The sequence below is a fragment of the Salvelinus alpinus genome, chromosome 9 (genome assembly GCF_045679555.1).
Source record: "Salvelinus alpinus chromosome 9, SLU_Salpinus.1, whole genome shotgun sequence".
NCBI classification, from domain to species: Eukaryota; Metazoa; Chordata; class Actinopteri; order Salmoniformes; family Salmonidae; genus Salvelinus; species Salvelinus alpinus.
The window spans coordinates 86,473,764-86,485,966 of record NC_092094.1 but is presented as its reverse complement, the minus strand read 5'-3'; the positions used below and the strand labels follow the sequence as shown (position 1 = coordinate 86,485,966).

Here is a 12,203-nt window from a genome sequence, read left to right as displayed (position 1 = left end):
GGGATGGTGTTCTTGGGGTTGTACTCATCCTTCTATTCCTCCAAACACGGCGAGTGGAGTTTAGAGCAAAAAGCTCTATTTTTGTCTCATCAGACCACATGACCTTCTCCCATTCCTCCTCTGGATCATCCAGATGGTCATTGGCAAACTTCAGACGGGCCTGGACATGCGCTGGCTTGAGCAGGGGGACCTTGCGTGCGCTGCAGGATTTTAATCCATGACGGCGTAGTGTGTTACTAATGGTTTTCTTTGAGACTGTGGTCCCAGCTCTCTTCAGGTCATTGACCAGGTCCTGCCGTGTAGTTCTGGGCTGATCCCTCACATTCCTCATGATCATTGATGCCCCACGAGGTGAGATCTTGCATGGAGCCCCAGACCGAGGGTGATTGACCGTCATCTTGAACTTCTTCCATTTTCTAATAATTGTGCCAACAGTTGTTGCCTTCTCACCAAGCTGCTTGGCTATTGTCCTGTAGCCCATCCCAGCCTTGTACAGGTCTACAATTTATCCCTGATGTCCTTACACAGCTCTCTGGTCTTGGCCATTGTGGAGAGGTTGGAGTCTGTTTGATTGAGTGTGTGGACAGGTGTCTTTTATACAGGTAACGAGTTCAAACAGGTGCAGTTAATACAGGTAATGAGTGGAGAACAGGAGGGCTTCTTAAAGAAAAACTAACAGGTCTGTGAGAGCCGGAATTCTTACTGGTTGGTAGGTGATCAAATACTTATGTCATGCAATAAAATGCAAATTAATTACTTAAAAATCATACAATGTGATTTTCTGGATTTTTGTTTTAGATTTCGTCTCTCACAGTTGAAGTGTACCTATGATAAAAATGACAGACCTCTACATGCTTTGTAAGTAGGAAAACCTGCAAAATCGGCAGTGTATCAAATACTTGTTCTCCCCACTGTATATACACACACACTACCGTTCAAAAGTTCGGGGTCACTTAGAAATGTCCTTGTTTTTGAAAGAAAAGCCAATTTTTTGTCCATTATAATAACATCAAATTGATCAGAAATACAGTGTAGACATTGTTAATGTTGTAAATGACTATTGTAAGCTGTAAACGGCTGATTTTTAATGGAATATCTACATAGGCGTACACAGGCCCATTATCAGCAACCATCACTCCTGTGTTCCAATGGCACGTTGTGTTAGCTAATCCAAGTTTATCATTTTAAAAGGCTAATTGATCATTAGAAAACCCTTTTGCAATTATGTTAGCACAGCTGAAAACTGTTCTGCTTAAAGAAGCAATAAAACTGGTCTTCTTTAGACTAGTTGAGTAGCTCGGGCATCAGCATTTGTGGGTTTATTACAGGCTCAAAATGGCCAGAAACAAATAACTTTCCTCTGAAACTCGGCAGCCTATTATTGTTCTGCGAAATGAAGGCTATTCCATGTGAGAAATTGCGAAGAAACTTTAGATCTCGTACAACGCTGTGTACTACTCCCTTCACAGAACAGCGCAAACTGGCTCTAACCAGAATAGAAAGAGGAGTGGGAGGCCCCGGTGCACAACTGAGCAAGAGGACAAGTACATTAGAGTGTCTAGTTTGAGAAACAGACGCCTCACAAGTACTCAACTGGCAGCTTCATTAAATAGTACTCGCAAAACACCAGTCTCAACGTCAACAGTGAAAAGGCAACTCAGGGATGGTGGCCTTCTAGGCAGAGTTCCTCTGTTCAGTGTCTGTGTTCTTTTGCCTATCTTTTATTTTTATTGGCCCGTCTGAGATATGGCTTTTTCTTTGCAACTCTTTGCAACTCTTTGCAACTCTTTCTTTGCAAGGCCAGCATCCCGGAGTCGCCTCTTCACTGTTGACGTTGAGATTGGTGTTAAACAAATCAAAATATATTTTACATTTCAGATTCTTCAAAGTAGCCACCCTTCGCCTTGATGACAGCTTCGCACACTCTTGGCATGTATTTCATGTATTTCAGATCCTTTGTTACTAGACTCGAAATTGAGCTCAGGTGCATTCTGTTTCCATTGATCATCCTTGAGATGTTTCTACAACTTGATTCCACCTGTGGTAAATCCAATTGATTGGACATGATTTGGAAAGGCACACACCTGTCTATATAAGGTCCAACAGTTGACAGTGCATGTCAGAGCAAAAACCAAGCCATGAGGTCGAAGGAATTGTCCGTAGAGCTCCGAGACAGGATTGTGTCGAGGCACAGATCTGGGGAAGGGTACGAAAACTATTCTGCAGCATTGAAGGTCCCCAAGAACACAGTGGCCTCCATCATTCTTAAATTGAAGTTTGGAACCACCAAAACTCTTCCTAGAGCTTGCCGCCTGGCCAAACTGAGCAGTCGGGGGAGAAGGACCTTGGTCAGGGAGGTGACCAAGAACCTGATGATCACTCTGACAGAGCTCTAGAGTTTCTCTGTGGAGATGTAAGAACCTTCCAGAAGGACAACCATCTCTGCAGCACTCCACCAATCAGGCCTTTATGGTATAGTGGCCAGACAGAAGCAACTCCTCAGTAAAAGGCACATGACAGCCCGCTTGGTGTTTGCCAAAAGGCACCTGAAGACTCTCAGATCATGAGAAACAAGATTCTCTGGTCTGATGAAACCAAGATTGAACTCTTTGGCCTGAATGCCAAGCGTCACGTATGGAGGAAACCTGGCGCCATCCCTATGTTGAAGCATGGTGGTGGCAGCAGCAGGGACTGGGAGCAGGAACTGGGAGACTAGTCAGGATCAAGGCAAAGATGAACGGAGCAAAGTACAGAGAAATCCTTGATGAAAACCTGCTCCAGAGCACTCAGGACCTCAGACTGGGGCGAAGGTTCACCTTCTAACAGGACAACGACCCTAAGCACATAGCAAAGACAACGCAGGAGTGGCATCGGGACAAGTCTCTGAATGTCCTTGAGTGGCCCAGCCAGAACCCGGACTTGAACCCGATCGAACATCTCTGGAGAGACCTGAAAATAGCTGTGCCGCAACACTCCCCATCTAACCTGACAGAGCTTGAGAGGATCTGCAGAGAATGGGAGAAACTCCACAAATACAGGTGTGTCAAGCTTGTAGCGCCATACCCACGAAGATTCGGTCTGAATACTTATGTGAGTGATATAAGTTAAAAAATAAAATAATTTGCAAACATTTCTAAACCTGTTTTTGCTTTGTCATTATGGGGTATTGTGTGTAGATTAATGAGGAAAAAACAGAAGGCTGTAACCTAACAAAATGTGGGAAAAGTCAAGGGGTCTGAATACTTTCCGAAGGCACTGCATATATGTATATATACATATACACACACACTCCAGACTCTGACATTGCTCGTCCTAATATTTCATTATTTTACTTTTTAGATTTGTGTGTATTGTTAGCTATTACTGCACTGATGGGGCTAGGAACACAAGCATTTCGCTACACCCACAATAACATCTGCTAAATGTGTATTCGACCAATAAAATTTGATTTGATTTTAAATAAAGCACTTAATCTCCTCTACTCTACTCTATATCCCAGTTACAATGATAGATCTGTTGGTTTCCACTTAATTGACGACAGCCAAACATAATACCATAAAAACAGGATTACGGACGAGTGAACATGTATGAGCACAAAGACGGTGAAATGGATGAAAACAGGCTGGGTTCTAAGAGGGTAGGATGTTAACAGATGGTTAATATTGTCTGTTCTCTCCCCAGAAGAGCAGGCGTAATTAGAGAGCTTGGCCCTGGTAAAGGATTTGTGTCATTCTCTCACATGTGTGCAGTTTTGTGGGGAAGAGCACAGCACAGCAGATCATTCCACTGCTGAGCAGAGCACATGCACAGCCACGCCACTCCGAGAGAGGTGTGCTGAAGCATAGGGACAAAGAGGGGGAAGCAGGTGGGGAACATTAAAATGTTAACGGTAAGGAAAACATAAAAGGATTGATGCGGCATCACCAGCAGACCAAAATAAATAGTACTGTAGCTCCTCCTCGCTAAGGGAACCTGACAACACAGACAAAGGAATACTGTTGATATTTTTCCAAATGTTCCTTATAGAAGAAATCACCCACATACAGTATGATGTTTTCTGGAGCCTCATAAGCTGTTTTCCCTAGTCAATCTGATCCCTAATAGCGTGAGGCTCTCCTTGTGGGCTGTCTGGGACCAGGCTGAATATGATGTACTGTTCCTTTACCTCGCTCCAAAAGGTGGCATTGAGGTACTGACAAAACACACACACACGCACATGTACCCATGCACACACGTAAGCACCCACGCACTCATTATACAGTACAGATCATGTCATTGTAAAATGGTAAGCAGGAAACTGAGCTCTGCAATGGAAGGCAAATAAATGTTTCACACTTATCGAGTGTTCTTTCTCAACAAGGTCAAGAACATCTTCTAGCTCTTTATATAAATAACAGATGAGAATAGAGGCTGCAGCGCCCAGCTGCTAAGATGGGGAGAAAGGCAGTGAGAGAACAAGGATAGATTAGAAAGATTCACAAAGTACAAGAAATAGCTAGTCCTACTAATGGGAAAGGATCAATGGCCTGCCTCTCGACACAATACGTTAGGGTTGGGAGTTATCCAGATTTCCATACTGTCCCATCCCGGGATACACGGTATTACTGGTGGTGCACACAAGGGGTGCTATTTGTTATTTTTCAAACGTAAAAAAAAGGCCCAAAAACGTCACTTATGAGAATGCTAACAAAATGCTAACAAGTACTAAGAAATTCTCATAGTAGATGTAAACGAGTGCATGCGAACATTTACTACTAACTCAGAGGGGTTGGGCAGACAACCCAGCTCATAAAGCATCTCAAAACACAGTTTGCAGCATGCACAAAATAAATATTAAGCAGCAGGGATCTTAATCCAGGAGGGGATTGTCTCTGCTGCTGTTACCAAGAAGCTTGATCTTGTAAGCTAACGTCAGCCACTTAGCTAACATTAGCAAGTTAGCAAAACCCAGCTGGAGATAATTTATTCGGCACATCTTCGATAGTTCACTTAATAGTTATAAGATATAGCTGGCAAACAGAAGTGAATTTCATACAAGTGTAACTTGATCACCTCACTTAAGATGCGCTGCAGGAGTGACACTTTACAAAACTCCCATTTTGCTCATTGTGTTTTTTGTAAACAAACACGTGACTGGCTCAAACCACTGTTTTGGGAAACTAGTACCACAGTTGGGACAATGAGACAGTTATTTCACTGGATGTATAAATGTGAAGTAGAGGTCGACCGATTAATCGGAAATGCCGATTAATTAGGGTCCATTTCAAGTTTTCATAACAATCGGAAATCGGTATTTTTGGACACCAATTTGGCCGATTATTTTATATATTTTTTTACACCTTTATTTAACTAGGCAAGTCAGTTAAGAACACATTCTTATTTTCAATGACGGCCTAGGAACAGTGGGTTAACTGCCTTGTTCAGGGGCAAAACGACAGATTTTTAACTTGTCAGCTCGGGGATTCAATCTCGCAACCTTACAGTTAACTAGTCCAACGCTCTAACGACCTGCCTTACATTGCACTCCACGAGGAGCCCGCCTGTTACACGAATGCAGTAAGAAGCCAAGGTAAGTTGCTAGCTAGCATTAAACTTATCTTATAAAAAACAATCAATCAATCAATCATAAGTTAACTACACATGGTTGATGATATTACTAGTTTATCTAGCGTGTCCTGCGTTGAATATAATCGATGCAGTGCGCATTCGCGAAAAAGGACTGTCGTTGCTCCAACGTGTACCTAACCATAAACATCAATGCCTTTCTTAAAATCAATACACAAGTATATATTTTTAAACCTGCATATTTAGTTAATATTGCCTGCTAACATGAATTTATTTTAACTAGGGTAATTGTGTCACTTCTCTTGCAACAGAGTCAGGTTATATGCAGCAGTTTGGGCCGCCTAGCTCGTTGCGAACTGTGTGAAGACTATTTCTTCCTAACAAAGACAGCCAACTTCGCCAAACGGGGGATGATTTAACAAAAGCGCATTTGCGAAAAAAGCACAATCGTTGCACGACTGTACCTAACCATAAACATCAATGCCTTTCTTAAAATCAATACACAGAAGTATATATTTTTTAAACCTGCATATTTAGCTAAAAGAAATCTAGGTTAGCAGGCAATATTAACCAGGTGAAATTGTGTCACTTCTCTTGCGTTCATTGCACGCAGAGTCAGGGTATATGCAACAGTTTCGGCCGCCTGGCTCGTTGCGAACTAATTTGCCAGAATTTTACGTAATTATGACATAACATTAAAGGTTGTGCAATGTAACAGTAATATTTAGACTTATGGATGCCACCCGTTAGATAAAATACGGAACGGTTCCGTATTTCACTGAAAGAATAAACGTTTTGTTTTCTAAATGATAGTTTCCGGATTCTACCATATTAATGACCAAAGGCTCGTATTTCTGTGTGTTATTATGTCATAATTAGGTCTATGATTTGATATTTGATAGAGCAGTCTGACTGAGCGATGGTAGGCAGCAGCACGCTCGTAAGCATTCATTCAAACAGCACTTTCGTGCGTTTTGCCAGCAGCTCTTCGCAATGCTTCAAGCATTGAGCTGTTTATGACTTCAAGCCTATCAACTCCCGAGATTAGGCTGGTGTAACCGATGTGAAATGGCTAGCTAGTTAGCGGGGTGCGCGCTAATAGCGTTTCAATCGGTGACGTCACTCGTTCTGAGACTTGGAGTAGTTGTTCCCCTTGCTCTGCAAGGGCCGCGGCTTTTGTGGAGCGATGGGTAACGATGCTTCGAGGGTGGCTGTTGTCGATGTGTTCCTGGTTTGAGCCCAGGTAGGGGCGAGAAGAGGGACAGAAGCTATACTGTTACACTGGCAATACTAAAGTGCCTATAAGAACATCCAATAGTCAAAGGTATATGAAATACAAATGGTATAGAGAGAAATAGTCCTATAATTCCTATAATAACTACAACCTAAAACTTCTTACCTGGGAATATTGAAAACTGTTGTTAAAAGGAACCACCAGCTTTCATATGTTCTCATGTTCTGAGCAAGGAACTTAAACGTTAGCTTTTTTACATAGCACATACACTTTTACTTTCTTCTCCAACACTTTGTTTTTGCATTATTTAAACCAAATTGAACATGTTTCATTATTTATTTGAGGCTAAATTGATTTTATTGATATATTATATTAAGTTAAAATAAGTGTTCATTCAGTATTGTTGTAATTGTCATTATTACAAATGTAAAAAAAAAAGTTTTTCAATTTTTTTTAATCGGCCGATTAATCGGTATCGGCTTTTTTTGGTCCTCCAATAATCGGTATCGGCGTTGAAAAATCATAATCGTCGACCTCTAATGTGAAGCATCCGGTTGGCGTTTCCACTCACTACCAAATATGGTAGTGAGAGGAAGCTCACTGGCGGGCTGTGGGAGAAGCCCCAAATATTTCACTTACCAGAATGATAACAAAATGCTAACAAGTACTAAGGAAGGAAGGAATAAGGAATCCTTATAGAGAATGCTAACTAAATGCTAATGAGCGCATTGCGAACATTTTGTCCTGTTTCTGACCTAAACAATACAAGTACACAAGTAACAAAAAATGCTACTCACATTTTGCTGCAAGCACAAAACTAATATTAAACAGCAAGGCTCTTGATCCAGAAGGCGATTCTGTTACCAAGCGAATGCTTGATTTTGGAAGAAGCTAACCACTTAACTAGATAGCTAACTAGCTATTAAATTAGCAGACCAAATGCACAACTGCAAAGCATTTAGCTCCTTTTAGACAGTTAACTTAATAGTTGTAAGATATCTAGCTGGCAAACATTTAGTTATGAATTCCATACTGTAATTAGATCACCTGGCGCATGCTACCATGTTGTGTTGCTACCATGTTGTTGTCATGTTGTGTTGCTACCATGCTGTGTTGTTGTCTTAGGTCTCTCTATATGTAGTGTTGTGTTGTCTCTCTTGTCGTGATTTGTGTTTTGTCCTATATTTATGTTATTTTTTTATTTAATTAAATGTTTTAAATCCCAGCCCCCGTCCCCCTAGGAGGTATTTTGCCTTTTGGTAGGCCGTCATTGTAAATAAGAATTTGTTCTTAAATGACTTGCCTAGTTAAATAAAAGTTAAATAAAATAAATAAAATACTGCACAACAGTGAGTGACTCAAGGCTCCGTTCTCTCGTCGTTTTGTGCTTGTAAACAAACACCACGTGACTGGGGACTACCGTAAGCTACATAATGTGGTAGGAGATAAAGAACATTGCGTTCTTCATTTCACCTAACGTATTGCACAAGTTGACTGTAGGTATTTACTTAAAAAGTAGCCTGAAATATTCAAATGTATTAAACTTAAATAGAATATTTTTTCTTGAGCTGATGGTCGGAACATAATTACAAATAATTTGTAGATTGCAAATTGGCCGCGAGAAGCCCAAACAGATATAATGTTTGACTAAAACATAATCATTTCAAACCTTGCTTACATTTGTATATGACCACGTCTCTCTATTATGTGTGAAAAAAAATTGAATAGATTTCTTACATTAAAATAGCTTGGAGCTGTCACATCTGCTCCTGCTCCTCCCCTCTGGCGTACGATGTCGCCAGAATACTAACCACCGGTCCTGGGATTCATCATTACATACACCTGGCACTCATCATTACGCGCACCTGTGAATCATTATGATTCACACCTGGACTCCATTACCTTCATCATTTCCTCCCCTTTATATGTCACTCTCCCCTTTTCACTCACCAGTTGGTATTGTTCTTGTTTATCAGCGTACTGCCTTATGTTAGTGTTGTGTTCTTGATTTTGTTGTTTTATTAAAACGTTTCACCTGCACCTGCTTCCGACTCACCGTCCCATCATTACAGGAGCTGATTTCCTGGGGGGAGATCAAATAAAACCACCCGTGGGCCGCCAGTTGGGGAACCCTGGTATATACGGTATACCGCCCAAGCGTACAATACATCGCAACAGGCCAAAAATCACTGAACTAACATGACATCCAATATACACATTACTGAAGGGGAGAGGAATGGCTGTACTTTGATAGACATTGGTATTACAATTCTTGATATAGAAAGAGAGGAACTGGCAGATTGTGAGAGTGCTCCAGACAGAGGTTGATAGAGAGGAGAAAAGGCAGAGGCTGATAGAGAGGAGAAAAGGCAGAGGCCGATAGTGTGTGTTTGTGTATGGTCCTAAACAAAAAGCATTAGAGCAGATAGACAAACAGCTGAGGAAACAGAGGGCCTATATGGTTTTCTAAGAAATAAGTAGCTCTCAGAGAGGAGACAGTGAAAGCATAAACACACAATTAGTCTTCACACCACTGACCATCCCATCTTCAGTGTGGGTCAGTGAGCACAGATAAGAGAACACAGGTTAATAAGTGCCTGCTGCTGTAAACCACCACCGCTGAGCCAGGAGGGTAGCTGAGAAGATGGTGCATCATGGGTGACAAATTCAAAGACAGAAACAACAGAAGGTTTGTGCTCAAACAACTGGGGTGCGTTCAGTTCGATTAAACGTTTCCTACATTGTGTGACGGTTTGTACTGAACGGCACGTTTCCCCAAAATGTTAATGAACAGACTTTGTACTCCCTGACAAAGTCCATGCAGTTGAAATGCATCAGAGTTTTCCATCTTTGTTTCCCTTGAACATGCCATACAAAAAGGCATTTTAATTAATTATATGAAGAGTGCCTTGGTCCGCGTTTCTTTTTGATGACCAATTTACCCCTTTTACCAAAGAGCACCTTCTGTCTACAAAAACCTACTATTGCGTACCATTGCAGCGCTTCCCTTCCTGCTTTTTTCTACAAGACTTTGAGGAACGTTTGGAGGGTATGGGCGGGGTGTGGCTTGAAGCAATGAGTGACGTTTTTAAAAAAGGGCAGCGGTGCACAACCCAACCCCTCCCAGTTTTTCAACTGGTCATTCAGGACAGCACCGTTTCCGTTTAATTAAACTTTGCACAGTGTACACCTTTTTATCTGCACTGAATGCAGCCCTGGAGTAGAATTCAAAGACAGAGGCAGATTCCCTTTAGCCTTTCCTCTGTCATATTCTGTTGTCATGCAAACACATATGGCATGACAACAAACATCATAGGAGTTGGCTGAAGCTTTAAACAGATCTAGATATCGCCTACCGGGCTACATTCATTTGCATGTTAGTCAAATGATTGTCTGCAGGATGACATGTAGGCCATACAAGTGGCTGGATAGGAAGCCGTACCAGGCCAGGGGTTGACCTTTAGGGCCACAACACAGCCCATAGAGAGAGGGATGGCATTCCTCTGGGAGTTACGGTAGGACACAGGCGAGGTCCACAAGACTCAGAGGAAGACAAAAAGCCATTGAGATAGCAGTAGCTCTATGGCCTCCTCCTGCGGCATTCCACACTCAAGAGGGAACATTCCAACAGCGGTTGCGTCATGGGCCGAAGTCTATAGAGGGTGATATGCTGGACATTTTGACCCATCTTTCTTATGAGGGTAGAAACTAGAAGGGTATTTCTCATCCAACCTCCCTGATCAGTCATACGGAAACAGTCACTTACCACATGAAGGGATTTGGTATGATACTTAGGCCTACAGTGACATGAAATACAGTTACACATTACAGTGCCTGAAAATTCTACAAGTGAGTCTAAAACTTCTCCCTAGCATAAAGCCTGTCAACATTCTTTTCCACTTCATCTCATCGGAATGACAGGTATGTCTTAAGTGTCCCTGTCAATTCTGGCACCTGCATGACAACTAATCTGTTAGTAAAACATATGTCAATGTGACAACGCAACATGTCACAATTTTCAGCTCAGCCAAACCTATAGTCCAGTTGGTGAATAAATAGGGCACGTATGAAATGTTAGGTCATTCCAGTGATAAAATGAGAGCAACCCTTTCTTCCCATAGTCCAGGATAACAGATGATTTATGATTAGTCACAGTGACAGATTTGAAACCTTGTTATAACTGAGTGACAACTAAATGCAAAACAAAAGTAAGGATGTCAAAAGAGATAAGACAAACTGTCAGTGGTAAAAGAATGACTAAACTGTAGCTATGATTCAGTGAAACAAAATGTAGTGGATAACAATAGTTGGTGTGATTGAAGGGAGCAGGACTAGTCAGAACACCAATTTTCCAACAACTTGACAGGCTACAATCCATTTTCTATAACAGTGTCTGTAACCAATCAACTTTAAACCACATTTTCTTGTTGTGATTAAAATCAGTCTCTTAAGGAGAGGTTGCGAGGGTTTGGGAATCTACTGTAAAAACTGCAACTCATGTCCCCTTGCTTGAGGACAACCAACCACTACCTTGATTGAGAAAATGATTCAGCAGATTCAGTGACCGACCATCCCCTGTGGCAGGACAAGGGCCTGTAATTACTACTGCTGTCAGATGTCCTTGATCCTCTCTTTCATATGACTCAAACCTGTTCATTCTCTGTGGTCAAAAACCTGTCATTACAGATGATTAACCACTCATAACCTAACCATGGATGGATTAGTGATACATATTCAAGGCTATTCTCTACACCTGCACCAATATTAGGCTTAGGCTACACTTAAAACAGACTTGGTGACTGTTTCCAATTGGGTGGTTTAGCTTTGATGATATCAGTGTAATTGAACAAAGTGGGATGTTGTCATTCGAGGTGCGTCGTCTCGCATGCCTGCATAATCTTGTTAAACCTCTGTGTTGTCTCAAGCAGCAGTCTCCTCCAGTGTCCCTGTGGTGGTGCCGACTCCGGACTTCATTTCCATTTAAATGGTGGGGGTGGCTAATACTGCTCCATGAACCTACATCATCATCAGTACCTGCACATCATAGATAGACTCTACGTCAGGGCGTTCATAACAAGCCTTCCTCTGCCCTTCATTTTCCAGAATCACTCACCTGCCTCCTGGCTGCCTGCCAAACATAGGCTACCTCACTCACACACAGCACAAGCAACTGTTGTGGAGGAGAACCTGTCTCACTCACACTGTCCGCAACAGCCCATTCTGTATCTGCCAGCTACTGGCAAATGAGCAGAGCAGCTGTACACAGCGAAGGTCCTAGTCAGGCCCATTGGTCAGCATTAAACCTCTCTGCTACCCTGCAAAGACAACTTTTAGGTCCTTGGTCAATTATGTCTCGACTTTGAAGACTATCATAGTCATGATCAGCTTCCCATTTGGATCTGGT

General features: G+C 41.9%; 1 protein-coding gene across 4 annotated transcripts in view; it reads right to left on the bottom strand.

Moving 5' to 3' along the window:
• The window catches only part of LOC139530899 (lateral signaling target protein 2 homolog), a 67,565-nt gene that overhangs the window by 27,804 nt on the left and 27,558 nt on the right, over positions 1–12,203 (bottom strand). The gene's annotated exons all lie outside the window — the stretch shown is intronic.